At 38.8% G+C, this 19,597-nt stretch overlaps 1 protein-coding gene across 1 annotated transcript in view; it reads left to right on the top strand.

Moving 5' to 3' along the window:
* Positions 1–19,597, top strand: part of LOC308043590 (glypican-5-like) — a gene marked incomplete at both ends in the record, with an annotated part of 341,547 nt that overhangs the window by 256,915 nt on the left and 65,035 nt on the right. The window lies entirely within an intron of this gene.

The following is a 19,597-nucleotide window of genomic DNA, read 5'->3' as shown; positions in this document are numbered from 1 at the left end:
AATGATACAGACAGTAACCCAATATAATTTAACACTTGATGTGCAGATAAAAGACTTAAATGTAGAGGAAATAATATGTGCCGTGAAATCTAGATCACAGAAATACTAGAAGAGCCTTCCTAGATAATGTGGGCTCTTCAAATAAATAGAAAATGAATGTCCTTATAGACTCTGCTAAGTGTTAACATAAATATTTATCGGTTGCATAATGATACTGGAGGATGATCTGAATGGAGTTGGCTTCTCAAAATATATATTGTTGAAAAAAACATACAAAGCACTGATTTTTTTCTTCCTGGCAGTGAGCTGCTGCATAAATAAAATTTCTTGATAGTCTCAGGTATGCATTCTGCAATATTTATTCATAAAATTACTTGGATAATATGTCATCAAATGTAGAATCAGCATCAGAATCTAACTTAATTTCCACCAAAATGGTGGCAATTTAATAGGTACTTAAACCCTTGCCACGGTAAGTCAATAAGAAGGTATTTCCATCTAAATATTTGATATTATTGTTTTTTCTTATCTGGAAGTTCTGATTCATTTCAGCTCATTAAAATGTAACTGCTTTAATTACCATTGTGCGTGTGAATATAATTTGGTTTGGATGTGCAAGTATATGTAATACAGGTATAATAGTGTTGAAAAATAGTGTTCATTAAGATGGCTGGAACTCAGGTAAGTTCTAAACTGCTGCTTCATTCTGCTGCGATAGCCAAGTGCCCCTTCCTTGTCCCTTTACCACTGTCTGGAGCATGGAAAAATGTATCCCATATTCAAGTAAGACTTGCAAACAAGCTGTGATTAGCCTGTAGTCAAGACTTCAGTTGTTCCCATTATGAATATTTGTTCAGGAAAACCCAGCTTAAACATGTTTTTGAAATGTGTGTGAAATGTTAGATTTAGCTTGCAGTACCAGGTTATAAATACTTGAAATTTAATTTGTGTTGATGAGCTGCATGATCAAGAGATGTGAAGTATTATAGTATAGGGACAGTATTTTTAAAAATTATTAAATAATTGCAAGTAGAAGATTAAGTAAAGATTTTCACCATCTACTCACTAATATTCTTGAACAGAACTTTGATGCAGTGTTATTTTAAAACTATTTGCTTAACTTTTGTTTATTGTCTGTCGTATTTATATACATTAGATGTTTTGGACCCTGAAGATTTATGAGGGTAAATACATTAATATGCTTTCCTCTGTATGTGAAATAATACAAACAAAAGCTAGGTGCTAAGTACTCTTCAATGAACAATTAAACTGTTAATACACTGTTTTGGGAGGATGCGTAGGCATGCTTACATGGACAATGGCAAATTTCAGGTGTTGAAAATAAAAACTTGAGAATACTTTCAAGACTTGACTCACAGCTGGCTTTAATAGTGGAAAACTACTGAATGTCTCTTTCTTCCCCTCTTTTTGCAATCTATTTAGTTGAAATATTTTATGCTGATATCGTCCTGGATTTAAAAGAATTACATATGTAAAACTAGCTGTTTCAGAATTTGGTAGGGTTTATATCCAATTAAAAACATAATTACAATTAATTTTAGACAATGGTCTTGATTCGTAACAGTAAGAATAAGTGTTTCATTGTGTGACAATAGAATTGCTGTTTCATAATTAGCTTTAAAATATTGTACTTTATACAAGCCACTAGCAGTAAATCTGTTTTGCATATCTGGATACAATTAAGAGATAAAATGGAGTAATCTCATTATAGAGCTGCTTTGCTTTAATATAATGTTAAAGAAACAAACATCAGATTAGTTGAATTTCCTCTTGCTGCATGTCTGTAAGATGGTGTTTCTAATTCTACAGTCTGTGAATTTGTTATATTTTCTAAACTTTTAAAACCTGTTTGGTGGAGGTGGAACATGACGATGTTGACTATTCCTTGCTCATTTGCAGTACACAGGGAACTGAGACGTGAGTTGAAGCTAAAGATAAATCCCAAGTAAAACCCTGATTTGAAGCTTAGTGAAGTTAGTGGGAATATTCTTTCTTACCATGGCAGGTTTGGATGAGACATAAATGATAGCTATAAAATGCCAGCGATCTCATCAGTGCGTGTTGTAGTGTTCAGTCATACCTTAGAACAAAAGGACTAAAAGAGGAATAAAAGCCTTTCAAAACATAGACTTTTGGCAGAGCAGTCATGCTTTTAACAGCGGGTCTGTGGTAAAGAGAAAAGAAAGGAAAGGATTTCAATGTCAGCCTCTAAAATGCTGAATTTAGAATGTAGTAAAAATGTACTACATTTGTCATTTATTTGAAACGTATATGAAAATGATATTTATAATTTATGTGTTGAGAGACCTGCTTTGAGCATTGCAAAAGACTCAGATTGCGTTAAAATAGTTTCTGCAAAGCTACTGAACACTCATTCCTTTCAACCTCCCAGAAAAGGAAAAAAAAATTAATTACCTTTTCATTAACAATAAATTGCCAGGAGTTTCATCAACATCTGGGTTACCATCTTCACAACATTTCTGTTCATAACTATTAAAAGTTCCCCCTGGACAGGGTACGTGGCTGTCTCCACAGTTTGCTTTTCCAAATTGTGATCAGAGGGCCTGGCTCCAAGGGTTTAGATGTCTGTGGGCACCAGGTAGGTGAACACAGAAGTGATTCTGTTCTTGTGTGTTCCAGAAAGCTCCATTGAACGTAACCTCTCCCACAGTTCTTTTTTGTTGGGGATTGCTGTGTGTCACCTTGCAATGCATACTATGCATAGTATAATCCTGTCCTGTAGTTTGTCACCGTCTAGCCTTTGAGACTCATTTCTGCATATCAGTTAATAATTTTATGTCTGCAATTAAGATACATGGCTATGTATTATTTAGTGCTGGGGTTTTGTTTACTCTTGTTACAAATAAGTCTTTGCTAACCAAATTCATTGTAATCGAAAAGGATCACCACTTCTTCCTCTAGTTATAATAGGCTTAATTATCTATTCTGTATCATGTTTAGCCAAATGATTTCATATGAACAAGATAAACCAATTCTCGGAAAACTAGCATTCTCTTAGGAAATTCTGTATGGTGGAAGATACTTTAAAATGTCAGATTCTCACAGGCCTTACCAATTAGCACAAGTATCTCTTCTTGGGGAAAGCTGTGGAAACAGCTCTGTTTCTCAAGCAGACCCATGTGTTATTTGTTGGCAAGTACCAGCTTTTTAATGACAACATCTGTTAATCATCTTTGAGGAAAGCTTTGTTGGGAGAGATTTTAGAAGAGGAAAGCAATCCATACAAATCCGGAGCACGGATGGGGAAGTTGCTGTGTGTTTTGCACTGCTTCAGTCCATCAGGTTTCTAGGGAGAAACACAAAGCAGCACCTTGGTCTGAACCTTGCTTAGCACTGCAGGGTCACCTGAGCATGGTCTTACATGAACTCCAATCACAAAATGAGCCCACTGATGTAAGTGCTTATTCTTAAACCCATATTGGATCATGAAGGGTGGTGGTGTGGGGAAGGGCAGGGATTGCTCAGTGCCTTGCAGGATCAGGCCACAGCAATATTTACTAGGAGAGGGATTAACATCCTGCAGTTCATGAAAAGACAGAACAGGAGCAGATTCACATTGTGTCCCGCCTCTTCACTATTCAGAGAAAAGGAAAAATGTTTCAGTCTGTTCAGTGAAAAGTGGGAAGGAAATTAGTGCAGGGGATTTCCCATTCCCAGCTGTGCTGCACAGCTGTATGTAGTGTTGAGACATCAGCCAAGCAGTGTTAACCAACATTTGATCCTATTCAGGGAAATCATTAGGTGATTAGCCATTAAACAAAGTTTAGAGAAAGTGTTTAGACCACAGACAGGGGCCTGAGTTTAATGCAAGTTCAAAGTCACCAATATAGAGCTCTGGATTTTGTGGAAGTTGCAGAGCATTATGTTGAAGAAAGCTTGTGCTGACACCAGCTCTTGGCATGGGTCCATATGCACACCTGTCTGCAGGTGGGGGGGATATGGGTGTTCCTGGGCCTGCTTACTAGTGTGTATCACTGTACTTTATATGTGTGTGTGTATTCTGCATATTCAGTGTAAGATAGAGATCAATCCAACCTTCTTTCTAGAGGGATGTGATACAATATTGTGCAAAGTCATAGGGAATGTAGCTAGTGCTGGACTGCAGCTGTGCTCTTGCTGGAAAGGCAGACAAACAGCACAGGTTAAGAACAACATATATTTTAGTGTATGTTTGGGCCCACCCTCCACTGAACAGAATAGAAAGAGCCAAAATGCCAGGTGTGTGTGAACTGTAGTCTTTGCACCAGATTCACCCCTCTGTGGGTATAATCTTTATATATGAGTCAAAAACCTCAGCCCTCAGATGCAGTATGCATTAACTCCACTTCTTCTGACATGCCTCAAAACTTCACATTTTTGGGAAACAGACCTGGATTTTACCTTTCCCCTGGCTGCCTGCCTGCTCCACACTGAGATGGGCTTCAGCTTTGCCCCCATCCCAAAAGCAGTGGGTTTCCGTGGAATAACAACAAGTGCCTGACCAGTGCTGACCCTTGGGCAGAACAGATTTTAAACAGTACTTTAAAATGGTATCTGTCAGTGCAGGCGTTCAAGAAACAAACATATCCTGTGATATCGCAGTCAGATTTTGGACATGACTGTATCAGATGTCCTTTATTACTGTGATTTTTGCCAGGTTTTTATCTAACCCCCAAACCAGTTTTCTTCTGTACTTCTTCCTAATTTTTTCGTGAATTTCCCTCCCTGTAACAACAACTTTCTGATTTCAGATGTCTCTCTGTCAGATATCCTGCTTCTTGTCATGGTTCAGTGCCCAAGTGGGAACCTATAACAAATTTACATTTTTAGCACATTCAGATGACATGATTCCAACCCTTGGCTTTCTTCTTGGCTGTTTTGGCACTATGTAGCTTCAGTGCACCTTTCTGCTCTACACAGAGCATCAGAAGAGATTATCCTGGTTGTGGATTTCTTCTTCAGGGCATATGAGAAAGACTCTCCTCCCCACACACTCCCCGAATGCCTTTATAAGTGCAGACAAGTACATTTTCTTTTTTCTTAATGTCTTCTATCTGATCCGTATCTGTCTCAGCAGCTATGGAAAGTTAATGTATTTTTCTCACTCCTCATGAATGTTGTCATTATCAGTGTTTTCTTTCTGAATATCAAGATTCTTTTGCCCTTTATTACGTTATCATTCTCCTGGCTTGTCTGTCTTTTCTAGGCATCAGTATTACTGTATTAACTGTCATTTTAATCATACTTCATTTCCATTCACCATGTTACAGGATGCACTTACACTTGTATTTATCCAAATATGTAATTGTACAGCTGCTGATTTTGTAATTATTAGTACAAAACATCAATATTCTGAGATCATAATATCTGCTGGCAGTCAGCCATGCTCGTCAGCTTCTCATTGCCACACGTCTTCACTTTCCTCACAGATGATCCTAGCTCACAGAAATACTGCATTTTCAGCGTCTTCCATCTTCCTGCCTAGAAAAATCTCTCCATCATGCCTCATCCGCAGCCCACTGCCTTGCGCAGCCATTTTTCTACATCCTTTGTTGTACAAGACATTTTGTCTTCAGCTCCGTTTTTAGGGAACCTATAAATTCCTTTATTGACTTAGTGTAAATGCCTCATTCCATCCGCAAAAGAGCATAGTAACAGTTTACACCTTTATATAGGGGTTTTTTTTAAAGAAAACTCAGTTGTTTCAAAGCGCTTTCTATTTGTCATTTGGAGTGGTAGAGATGAGCCTGTGTCAACAGGAACATAAGCAAACCCTGTCAGAGGCCTTTGGCACATGTAGGTGGTAGTTCTACAAAATTTTGGCTTTGGCTTCTGTTGTAGTTTGGGAAAAGACGTGTGAGCAAAGAAAACCAGAGAAACCTAAATAATCAGGATGAAAAGTACAGATTTTGGTTAATGCTAATTGCACTTGATAGGATCTGATCCTGAGATGAGGTACTTTGGACTGGTGGAGTTGTCACGCTGTCATCTCATGGGCACACTTTGCTGAGCGTTTCTCTGGGGGATGCTGGCATTTCCTGCAGCCTTGGTTCTGTGCAGATGGGCTCAGGAGACAGCTGAGAGGGGCTCCTGCAAAGGGGTAGGAAGAGAAATTGTTGCAGGAGGAAGGATGGAAGAAAGAAGAAAAAAGGTTTCCCAGCCTCTATATCTCTGATTAAATCTATTATGTAATCTACTGACACGGGAATATGGTATTACATGTCATTTTAGTGTCCTTCGTTACATAGCGCAATTTAAACTGAAATGCATATGAGAAAAAGAGTGTAATCATTCTTAATCCTTACTCAAGCTCAGCATTTATGTGTCAGTTTGAGGTGTAAAGGAAAGGGATTTCAGTTCCCTCAGATTTTCACTCCTAGACCTGAGGTGAGAGAGCTCCCAGTACCACCAGCTCTCCTGTTTGGATCCATACAAAACAGGAGTTTTGGCCAAGTCGTGTAAATGTTTATCTGCATGGCCAGATAAACATGTCCCCTGCAGGAATTTCTCCTAATGCTAATCGGAACACCAGCTAGAGGAATAACAGCCCTAGTGCCAGCTCTGTGACTCTCTGAACAACTTTGATACTATCTTTGGTACCTTCAAAGATGTAAAAAGGTAATTGGGGAAATGTAATTTTAGCATTTCACCAGAGAAATGTAAATTACAGCACATTTTTGATCATTTTAGCACCGTTTAGACAAAATTAAAAGGTAAAAGCATTTCAGTTGCTTAGGGTATAAAGCCTTCTAATGCGCTGTTCCGTAAGGGAAAATTAAACATTGGAGAGATCAAGATAAAGACATTTGGGGCTTAACTGCTTGCAGTAGTTCTGTATAAGCAGTCATCAGAGACTGCATTGTAGATCACTGAAGGGTAACATGCTTTTACCAACTTTCTATTAAAAATATTACCCGTAATTTGTGTCCTTTGAATGCACTTATTACAGCAGAACAATTTTTTTACTAACTTTGTCAGCAATATTTTATGTAGTTACTTTCCACAGGAGCAACTTGATGTGTACATATTTTTCTGAGATGTTTTCAAAACATCCCTAAACTTACAACTCATCAATCTGATTTTTCCAATGAATTCCCAATCACACCAGCTTTTCTCACATATTTTAATAAAATTGACTTTTTTTAAAGAAAAATACCACAAAGCTGAATGGCCCCCAAACAGGAGAAACACAGTCAGACCTCAAACAGCATGAATGAAAAGAGGCAGATTGGTATGTGATGGCTAAAACTATGAGAAAGGCAAGCTTCCAGGAAAAACTGCCTTACTAAACACATGAGGCAGAACATTCTTCTTGCTTCAGGCCAGGAGCAGTCTGCAGGTAGATACTTTGACCCTACAATCTTAATTCCTACTTCTGTGAAAGTCATTTGCAAGCATCAGGCTGGCACCCAGAGTTTAGAGGCCAAGGTAAATGGAGAGTAAAACCAATCCTCTCATGAGCTGTGTGATTTAGATCTTTCTGACAAGGAATTCACTTAAGAGCTGTAATATCTTGGTCATGCCAAGTAGCAATAGGATGAATGTGAAGGCTAAGGCAATTTGCCCCCAAAACACCATAAAGCCAAAATTAGTTAAGAGGAGTTAACAATGAAAGGTCCTTCAAATTACTTCAAAATAGATAACTCGTATAACTTAATGGAAGCTCCGTTTAAAATTCTAATGCCATTATGCTATAAGTTATTGAAACAATCCTTCAAGCCTAAGGAAAACGTTCATCTGTGAGTTATTCTTCATGCTGCACTAGGGAGCAAGTCCCTGGTGGCAGCTGAGTGACAGTGCTGGTGCTGTCTCCTTCCTCCTCCTCTGGAGCCCTTGGCAGTGGAAATAGAACTTAACGTCACCGACAAATAAAAATCCCATTTCTGTTTCTCCCTGCTGCCACCTTCCCTTGTTTTATGATTCATGAGGAAAGCCTTAAGCGGTCACCGTTCTTTTAAGGGAGGGAAAGAATTGCTTTGGTTTGTTTTCCTTCCTTCCCTCTCTTGAACTGATATTTCTTGGAGGTGTTTTGTCTTTGGTTTTAGGGGAAAATGCCTTGAGTACACCAGGTATGCATTTTGAGGTTTTTCTATTCCTTGATTGTCCATTTTAAGGGATAATAATACTCCTTAAAAGAGTGCTGCTGTGGCTGAAGCCAACAGATATGCCATCAGAATGTCTCAGCTGAGAAATTTAGGATCAAAACAATACCCTGAAAGAAAGCGCAGTTTAGTTCTACAGTAACAGCACAGTACAAATTCTCTGTACCCTATACACAATTTACTACAAGAAGAACAGAACTTCAGGCTGAAGTCTGTGACATATCAACAGGATTATCAGTTTATATCACTAGACATGGCTGCCTTGAGATTGAGATACTCATCGTAACTCAAACCAGTTGCTGATCTTGTGCATAGTTAAATACCTTCCTTGAGAAGAGTTCAAAGATTAGGCACATTATTCCTCAGCAGGTGATTTTCCATCTGATTTATCCCACAGTGTCCCCTGTCTACTAGATTTTAAGAGTATTTATTTCTGTCCTTCAATCCTGAAAGCAGTTAAGTAATATTTTAATGAAATTTAACACTTTCCAGGATGGACAGTTGACAACTTTCAGAGGCATTTTAGGGTGTTGTGCGGGTTCAAGGAGGCTATAATGCCATCTGCCAGCCTCAAAAACCAGAACTGGATATATTATAATTTGCAGAACAGGCAAGTTAGAAACCTTTTTGTTTCTCTATGATATGCTGGAGTGCAGAGCGTGAATCTGTGCAAACAGGGTGAAGTTTCTAAATACTGAATTACTAAGGGTCTTAATCATTGTTCTCGGTGATGGAAAAGTCAGCTGGATACAGGATCCTTTAGCACTTCTTCTAATACCATGGTTTTCTCCATTTGCCTCGATTAATTACCTGCCATGTATAGTTATATCAGAAGCTTTTATTTTTCTGAATTACATCTCTATTCCTAGTTCAAGTCCCTGAATATCACAATCAGAAAAAGTTTTCTGTCCGTCCTGTCTTTTAGGATTTAGACAGATTTTCTTCTTTAATCACTCTCACACCCCCTCCCCCCCCCATTGTGCTAGTTCTTCTATGCATGTCTAATAGTTTGTCAAGCCAAGTTTTAATTATTTCTGAAATAAAATACCATAAGGAACCAACCAAACTTTGAATATGACTAAATGATATTTTGAAATTAAGAAAATTTTTTTGTGTGTGTTGAGGTATCTTCTATCACATTATAGTTTGCTCATCTTCTAAATTAATACTTCTGTCAAGTGTGCAAATTAGCCTTCATTTCAGCAAGATTTAAGTCCATCCTCTATTGTAACGCCTTCTGAAAGGATGCACATTCTTGATGTAGATATGATTTGCACAAGCAAACCTACCTTGCACAAGTGACCTACGTGGGTGGCAGCATTCCCCAGAAAAGGGTGAGACCCAGTTCCCTGCTGCTGTTTAGAAGAAATGTAGTTATCATTTTGGAAGAGGTAAAAGCAAAAACTATATATTCTGGTGAGCAAGTATCTACTTTTGATTTAACAGGGAGCATGATTTCTGGCACTGTGCAGATCATAAACTCTCATGTGAAGTCCAGATGAAGCATGAGTTTTAAAGTGATGATCCAGGTAGCATGCAAAGGTAATAACTACTCCTTCAGACTTCATTCAGTTTAGTTATAAAAATCATTAAACATTCTCAGAATCACATTTTTACCCCATTTACCATGGAATTGTTGTCCACAGTTAACAGTTAATTCAAAATGATAAGCAGGACTAGATCAGTATGGGCAACTAAACCCCTTTTGAATCGCTTGAACTTAGGTGTATTGAAATCTATTGATGAAGGGAGTAAAATTCCACATTGTGCATGCCCAAGGCTTAGCCACTATTTGCACAGAGAACCTCAGAAATTCTCTGCTTTCAAAACTGTTTGCTGTTCATTTCAAATTAAAGAGATTAAAGAGAATTTGCCTTTGCAGTGCTGAAACTGCCAAGTAATAAATCATCATCTGATATTTATAGCCCAAAAATTAAGACTGGTGATTCAGACAAACTGCTGACCGTTTAGTAGTGAAGTTCTGATAATCCAATCTGGAGGAGCAGGGAAAGGAATAGCTTTCTGATGTGAAGTCAGACAAGTAATTTCCTATTTAAAATTTGATTAGATAAAATCTTTTGAACATGTGCTTGTAAAGGAACAGCCTGTTTAAATATGTATACTGCCGCAGCACATGCTGTATGCTGCTACAGCTAAAGCCAGCACAAAGAACATTTCCACTAACCTGAACGTGCTGGGGGAGGCATAGCGCCCAGGGCTAAGCTGTATCAGGATAAATCTACACAATGAAAACATTAGAGCTGATGGGGGAAAATGTGGTTTTCATCCTATGAAAAAAACACAAACTTGTTTTTGTATTGCAAAGGTATCATTTTTCCAAAACAGAAACATTTGGTAACATATGCAATTGGAAGAGCATTAATTTGACGGGATATTTTAGCAGGTTTTCAATGCAAAAGGAAAAATATAGATTCAAGTTGGGATATTTTGCCACCTGCAAAGAAACTTACAGGTTTCAAAGCTATCTAGTAAGGTTGATATTTTCAGCGAGAAAGTTCTTGATTTAAAGGCATTATTATATCATAGAATTCAGGAGGAGGAATAAAGGCCAGAAAAACCAAGATGGGGGAGTTTGACCTGATTCTGACCCAGTAATCATCACTAGGAATTTTGCCTTTGACTTAATGAGATACCAGTTTGAGCCAACAAGTGCGGGTCAGATCCTGCTCCCTCCTCCCCGACGCACAGGACCGTGTCCCGCAGTGGTGACACTTGTGTCTGCAAAGTCACTGCGCAGGATGAACTGCAATGATGAGCCTGGCCTGTGCCAAAGCACAGAAAGTGCCATCGTTTCAGGTTAAAGAACAGTGACACTTTTTTTTTTTTCCTCATATCCTGATCTATATAATTTACAGAGGTCATGGCAGCGTTTCAAAACCAGCTATTGATAATAAAGCATGCTGTCAAAACTGGGATGTGGTCCCATTTCAAGTTAAAGTACAGAATCCCATTACAACAGTTTAGTACAATTGTAGCCAAGATGGAACATTTTACCACTCATCATAAAAAGTATTCACAGAATAGTCCTGGGAATTGAAATATTCACATTGTGTTCACACATTAAAAAAAAAGGAGGTTTTTTTGAAAGTGACCAGCTACTCTTCATTTTTTATTAGAGCCCCAGAGACTATATTTTTTCTTTTAGACCACAGTGTGAAAACATATTCTTGTGTACCAGGTGGTCTGGTAAATATCTGCTGGATTTGTGTTAGTTCCACTGAACGTAGGTGGGGGAATTTTTCCTGGAAGTTGCTTGCCTTCCCCCCACAGGGAGGCCCTGATCCGACAGGCTTGGGAATGTAGAGTTTTCATAGAGCAGATTGTTTCGGGCTCACATCCTTCAGTTCTTAGAGGAGATTCCTGTGCTGGTGAGCAGCACATGAGATTCCTCTGAGAACAGCATCTGAGAGTGAATATCTCTTGTTCCCAGTGAATCTGTTGGGTACGTGGTCCCACCCAACTGAACAGCAAAGCACTGACTGTCTTCAGGCTGTCTCAAGGCTTTGGCTGTCTTGTCATAAGCTCCACATGGATACCATGAACTGGAAAGAGCTTAATCTAAAAAACACCCTTTAATCATATTTCGAGATCCTATGACATCTCAACAGATCCTTGACAGCTTGTCAGTAAATGAAAAAGATGCATGACACTAATGGAGGCACAACAGTGGTTCAGCGCCATACCCGCCTGCATCCCCAGGAAAGGCCCAGTGGGAATCTCCCCATTAATCCAAAAAAACCTGAGTAATCAATGTCCATCCATGAGACTAAAAAACCACAGTTCTTTTGATTTAATGCAGAAGCCTAGCTACTGTCAGCTGAACTTCCTACTTTAAAATCAATTTGCATACTCTTTGTCAAGAAAATTTGCATAATCTGTGTCACAACAAAAATTGGAAGTGTGTTGTATCAAAGAAGATTTGAAATGAAGTTTTTGAACTGCAGATAAATCATAAACTTATTTTTGCAAACTACATGAAAATATATTGCAAACTATAAAGAAGTCTACTCAAAGGAGCAAATACGCAACCACAGAAAATATTTTTGTATCTGTATAAATGGACTGAAACCCCATCAGTCTGCAGAATGCATTAAAATAAGGTTTTGTAAGAAATAAGCAAATTATAAGTTCCTAGAGTGACAATTTTGTTCCACAGATTATGCAAACATTATGTATGCTTCAAGTAAAGTTGCATTTTATTAAAAATATAACTCATGATAAAATAGATGTAACATTTGAATAGCAATTTAGAATTTATATTATTCTTACCTTATACAATTATATTGAAAAAATGAATTGAGCTAACACAAGTGTGTTCAATATGCATGAAATTTCTATTTAGTCTGTAAAATGCAGAGGGGATAGATAGTAGCCATTTCCCAGTACTGTAATTACTGTGTCACCATTTGTAATGCATTTATGTAAAGTACAATACCTCTGACTAACCATGTACAAACCCTCTGCATCTTGTTTAAAATCAAATCATTGCTTTCAAATCCTTAACATTGTGCTGATGTTGATGAGTACAATGTAATCTATCACTACTTTTATTTTATATAGTCAAACACAATCCCATATTCTTGTATACACTCTTTTTAGACAGATTTATGTGTTATACACACCACCTTAATATTGTAGTTTTTAAAGAGTGGCAGACTCTTATAAAAAAGAATTCTTTATTTGTTCCCGCACGCTACAAAGAAGGCTTGAACAATGGCCCAGTCATGTCTTTACTTAAAGGTTCTGTCTCATTTTTTGTAGATACGTGCACTGATTTTGGTGGAGATTACTTTTCTATGTTTGCTATATTTCCCTGAAAAAGCCTTTATGTTAAATCTTTGCAATGATCCCTTTTCCATACTGATCGCAGCTGTTTGAAACTGAATACATGCAAATAGGTTTAGAAGGTAAATAGTCAAAATGAAAATACTTCCCTAGCAGACATTCAGGTTCTCTTCTCTTTCTGCCTTATACATCCATTACCCACCTCTCATTGATTAATGAGATTTGGGACATAGTCATATGTTAACTCTACTCCCTGTACACTGGTCCCACACAGTCACATTAGCGTGGCCTCAGTGATCCTGAGCTGGTTGTTCTTAGCCCTGAGCAAGGCTTAAGAGCTTGTGGTCACAGCGTATGGAGCCCAGCAACATCTGTGTGAGCTGGTGTGGCGCGTGGCCGGATGAGCTGCCTGCATCAGCGTGTCCCTGTGCCTTGCCTTTGCAAAATAAGCAGATGTGTAATCTGTTTTCTCCTGGGGTCTCGCAGGATTCACAGTTATTGTAATGTGTTCTACATAGACTGCATTAACGCTGCTGTCTTAGGATGTAAGGCTTTTGTTCTTGGAAGGTGTTAAGATATTATGAGCTTAAGGAGATTTGTCTTGAAAATAATTTAGAGAAAATTGCCCAGCATTAATGCCTTAAAATGCCCATCATCAAATGCATGACTGCTAAACTCTCAGGCAGTGTGTGGTAATGTAATAATTGATGAATCCGTGGGAAGCTCACACCTTTTTCTTGAGAGTAGCATATTAATATTCTTTCCAAATTCTTCATTAGGCAAAGGTAGTGCACGCGTGTTATTCAGTGCTAAGGAAAACTAGTTGTTATAGGTTGTAGGTAAATTTAATTTGATTATTACCTTATTTTAATTGAAAAATATACAAACAGAATGAAATTAAATGGCTAGAGGTTAATAATACAATGCACCAAGAGCGATATTTTGTTTGGCTTCTTTTTGACATATTTATTAGAGTTGAAGAATACTGCAAATGATCAGAACAAAAATATTTCAAAATGAACAACAAGATTCATTTCCTAGAAAACCAAATTGTGCATATAAATTAACAAAGCCTCTACATGATAATTGGTCAGATACTTTTAGTATTATTTAGCTGGTAAAGCAGCTGTGTGTACAATAAACCTGTGGCTGCAGTCATTCTTTTTTTCATGTTCTATGTAATAGCTTGTAAAAGAAGGTGTGGGAGTAGATCTTAGAAGTGGAGAGAGACGTGTGGTCATGGCTTTCTGTGGGCTTCAGTTTTAAGAGTTTGTTGAGGTAGAAAGTGATTTGGTCTGTTGGGTAGAACCAGATGTGTGAGCATGCGTGGATTAATAGCACTGAGTATGGTTGTATTTTGTGTACTGTCTGAAACTATCAAGGCTTTAAGATTAGGAGTGTGTGTCTTTCTGATTAAGTAAATAAATTGCCTTTGAGCTGACTAATAAGAGTTTCAGATTAGCTCCTTAGAGTAGCTGGAGATATTAAACACCGGAGGCTTTTTTTTAGATCCGCAGGGTAGTTCTAATTCATTGTAGAGCAGAACTCAAACAGTGGTACAAAGGGTTTGTATTCTCTCCAGCACCAGGTAAATGTGAAGCTCTGTACCCACTTCCAAAACAACATTCTCCTTCACCTGTCAACTAATACGGATCCTGGGGAGAACTCCCTCAGACATTGTTTCTCATAATTTCTCGTGGGAATTGGTGAGAAATAATGAGAAAAAATTTTGCTAAGTTCTCTTCTTTTTCAAACCCAAATCTTCCCTTTACTACAGTCAGTCAAAAAATTCCAGACTATAAATATGCCAGGATGTTAATGTGGCTCCACAGGATCTGTCATTTTAGTTGACATCGGCTAAGTACTTGCCTGTAGTATTTTCATCTTTTGAATATGTATTAAAAAATCACACAAGTTTTCAATGCAGTAGTATAATAGCAAAAATTAATTGCTGTATATAATGGAAAACATACATCGGTATTATACACTGTACTAAAATAAAATTATCTCCAACTTTAAATTATATTTATTTTAAAATTTAAAACAGGTCATCTTTGAAGATGAACAGACATGGCCTTTTGCCAAAAGAACAATCAGATTTTCTGCTGCAGAATATATAGAAAATCATAACAAATTTAATTACCTGTACAACTGCTAAAGGCCCTTCATATCTTAGCACTCTTGAGATTTAGCAGATTGTATCACATCTTCCTGATTAACAATTCTGACTGAGAAATGAAACATTCAGACTTACTGAAATTAAGAAAAAAACCCACATTATTCCATTTTAAAATAAGACAATATGTAAACATCCTCAATTTAAAACAGTGAAATGGCTTACAATAAATGTCTAAACTTTGGTGCATTTTCTCCAACTATATAAATTGTTTGTGCTGTGTGAATAAATATCAGCACAGTTTTAATTTTCTCAGATCCCTCATCTCTTCAGCCTTTCTTAGCGGTCAGTATTTCAGCCTGAGATTTTTTATTATTATTTTTTTTTTTTAGGTTTTTATTACAGGAGAATTAGTACAATAATCCCTTTTCGCAATGTCTAGATACCAACAATCCATGCAGTATTCAAAATGTCTTATTTTTCATTGAGTTTCTTGGGCACTTTTGTCATACAAGTACGTGTTAAGATCTCAGAGGTCTGAAATGTAGTTTTTCTCTGAGGGGTGTGAGAGGAAAGCCAAGGTGCTGGAGCAGGTGACCTTGGCAGGAGGACCCCTTGGTGGGAGTTGGGGGCTGGAGGGAGGACAGTGTTCATAGCAGAACACGTGAGCATGGGGGGAGTTGCCAAATGCTTCAGAGGGAAAGGCTGTGAAATGTAAACCCACAGTTTTGCTTTCTGTTCTCTATTAACATTCCCTTAACATTGCCTATGAGCGTAAAAGTTAAACACTAACTTTGTGGCACTATCTCAGAAGTTGTCAGTGCCTTATGATTCAGATATTGGCATTTTTTATAGGCAGAAAAGAATGTATTCAACAGAGGCTGGGGATAGAAATAAAGTCACTTGTGTCCCTTTACTGCTCATGCAGCTCCGTGGATCACAGAATCACACAGAGTCACAGAATTTTAGGGATTGGAAGGGACCTCGAAAGCTCATCCAGTGCAATCCCCCCATGGAGCAGGAACACCCAGATGAGGTTACACAGGAAGGTGTCCAGGCAGGTTTTTAATGTCTCCAGAGAAGGAGACTCCACAACCTCCCTGGGCAGCCTGTTCCAGTGTCTGTCACCCTCACTGAGAAGAAGTTCCTTCTCATATTTAAGTGGAACCTCCTGTGTTCCAGTTTGTACCCATTGCCCCTTTTCCTATCATTGGTTGTCACCAAGAAGAGCCTGGCTCCATCCTCCTGACACTCGCTCTTTACATATTTATAAACATTAAGGAGGTCACCCCTCAATCTCCTCTTTTCCAAGCTAAAGAGCCCCAGCTCCCTTAGGCTTTGCTCCTGATGTTTCCAGCCCTTCAGCGTCCTCCGCAGAGCTCCTGGTTTCCCTGTGCCGCAGCCCTGCACACAGCGAGAGCCGCCTTTGCTCATTGTGCCCAGGCTCCTGCTCCACGGCTTGACTGACATGTGCTTTAATGAAACATTTTTTTCCTGGAAGTGCTGCAACCGAATCACACGTAGCACCATATTTGATAACGGTAACTCTGTTTAAGCCTAATTCTAAACTAATTCTTTGCAAGCCTTCAGTGCCAATCAGAAATAGCTTTCCAACATCCTCCAGACGCCATCCTCTCCCTTGGTTTGAGAGATTCCAGCTTCTAAAACCTGGCAGTATGTAATCATCAAATGCAATCCCTCACCTGCCTGTCTTCCCTGCCAGCTCCTCCACTGCACACCCAGCTGGCTCCATCCGCAGCAAGACATGCCAAGGGCAGGAGCTCTGAACTCCTCTGGAATTAGGCTTGCTAACAGTACTCAGGGTTATTTTCCTTCTGTGATAGTAATTTAAGATGAAAAGAGAAATAACATCTCATTAGTACTGAGAGAACATACGGTGCTAATCTTATCATTGTGCAGTGCATGTGCCCTGTGTGTGGCTCACAGAGAGAGCAAGGTCTGTGTTTGGGCATTTGTCTTCCAAAGGCTAAAGCAAATAGTTCCTTAGATCCTCTTCCTTGTCAGTTAGGGCTGTTCATATGCTTAATCTCAGCTGCTTTATTGGATCGAGAGTAGATAAGAACAAGCTTTGTTCCTTTTGGACTTTCTTTTGTATCACACCAGATTTTCATGGTGTTTCCTTCTGCTGCAGTGAGAGCATCACAAATAATTTTCCCTGATGCCTGGCTGTGTAGCTCACTGCCTCTGGGGAGCTGTTGTGTGTAAGGGACTGGTTCTCCTGCTGCTTACTCTGATCTGAAGTGGTAGAAGCAATGGACAGAGAGAGGGGGAATATTTTTCTGATCTGAGGAAGCAGGCAGACCTGGGCACTGATAACTCTAAGGCAAGTCCCGTATTCAGTCTGCTACACAGCGTGATGTGGTATCTTCTGATGTCACATCAGAAATGGCATTATCCTTCCAAATCACCTGCTTTTCTAATCAAATGGCATTCCGAGGAGCGCAGTTCAGAGCTGCTCATGAAGCTGCAGCTCTGGCCCCAGCTCTGGCTGTGCTGCCCTTTCGTTGTGTGCACACCCCGCAACCATTCTGCATTCATGTGGGATCCCATTTAATCTCCTCTTTTGCTCATCTTCAGCATGTGCTTATCAGCTGGGCTAATGTCTGTTTGCTTTCCCAGCTGCATGTTACAGGCTAGGATTACTCTAACTTAAAAAAAAATAACACTTGTTTAATTAAAAGTTGTTTCTGAGCTGTCACTGGAGTGCCAGATGCAATAGCTGAAATCATCCTGCCCCTCATTTTGTTTCTTCTCTAGTCTGATACACCCAACAGGAAGAAGAAAGCTAGCAATAATAAGCCTATGAAAGAAAAAAATAGCCAAAGAGAAAAGCAGTGTGACAGGTACGTCAGCCCCACAGAATGAGCCACAGTATATCAACCTATCTTAAACTAAGCACAGAAGTTCTCCCCGCTTCATTTGCCATAGTATTCATGTGTCAAGTGTCATATTTATTGCTGTCTTATTTGAAGTTGTATTTTTAATATTGAAAAAACTATCATAAAACCTATTGCAATATTTAAACATGGCTCTGAAAGTGAAAAATTGATTTTTCCATAAAAGTAGATTATCTGGTGGAATTATGGCCCTAGTGAAAATGTACTCCATTTCAGCATGCTTTAAGGTGTGTGTGTTGGATAGCGTGTGCTAATATACCTAGATGTATTGTCTGCAGGCAGTGGACACAATCCTCTGGGTGTGCAGAAATTAGATAAGGAATAATTCTTTTGTATAATAGTATCCCTTGTGTAGTCTTCTGTGCAATACAATGAAATTAATTCAGCTTCTCTCCACAGAGCTTATCTTCTGTCCCAGCATTAGAGTGTCCTTCTCCTGCATTTTACCTGGGCAACAAATATTTTCTTCATTGTGTTAGGAAGTCCAGCATTGGTAATTTGCAGAGCAACTTTGATTCCAGAGTCAGCCCATAACTCCATGTGTATTTTTGCAACATGCAATTCCCAGGTTAAGTTGCACAGGCAAAAATAAATATGCCCCAAAGTGAGCTAATCTGCATGCAGTGTGACATGAGGGTGGTTATAGTGCCTGTGCTGAGTACACCTCGGAGCACTGAGCAGCAGCCAGGACCCCCATCCTTGTGAGAGCTGCTGTACATAACTCAGGTTATTTACAGTGTCATTGATCTGTAATTCAAATACGGTATTACTCATTAGACTACAAGTTCTTTTTGTGGGTATCTTTCTAAATATAAATGACCATTTAACCTTTTCTTTGGAGTATTCACAACTAAGGCCTGAGTGAAAAGAGAAAAATCCCTGCTGCTTACTTCAACCTGAAAGACTCAATGTCCAGTGTTGGAAATTTGATTCACCTTTCCCCTGTCTATGGAAAATAACTTTGCTGGCATGGTTTGTACTAGAGAAGCACTTAGCAATATGTTTGTCTCTAGTGATCTGGCCTTCTTCAAAACTTAACCAAATCAGTCTTATGGTTTTCTGCCCTGATTTCACTACAGATACTTTCTGCTCTCAGCCAGAGGTTATAGAAACTTCAGTACAATCACAGTTAGACCTGAAGTTTTGTGCTGTTTTGTTTTTCCATCAGAGACATTACCAAGGATTACTGTTTATGGTGAATCACAGTCTTCTAATGCTTCTCCCAAGCAGAACATGTGACATTGGGCAATTCCCAGATATATATTTCCTGCTAAGATGTTTCAGTCTCTGTTTCCATTTACATGTGTTCACTGGTATAATGGCAAAGCAGAGGGACACTGAACAGCTGCTCTTCTGCTTTACTGTTCTCTTTTTATATATACAGTCACAGAACATTTTTGCTGTGTGCTTTTGTAACTTCCTCTGAGTCTCAGCGTGACTTTCAGTATCTCATGCTCCACCCTTATGCTCCCTGGTCACTAGAATCTACTTAGTCATCCCCTCCTCCATTCTTTGCAAACACTCCACTTATTTCTGATGTTCATCTGGGATGATCTTTATCCCTTGGTCCTACCAGCACTTACTGGATGACCCCAGACTGTCCTTGAGCCTGTGCAGAGCCATGACAACCTCAC

The sequence above is a fragment of the Nesoenas mayeri genome (assembly GCF_963082525.1).
Source record: "Nesoenas mayeri genome assembly, chromosome: 9".
Taxonomy (NCBI): domain Eukaryota; kingdom Metazoa; phylum Chordata; class Aves; order Columbiformes; family Columbidae; genus Nesoenas; species Nesoenas mayeri.
This window is presented reverse-complemented; position numbering and strand designations above follow the sequence as displayed.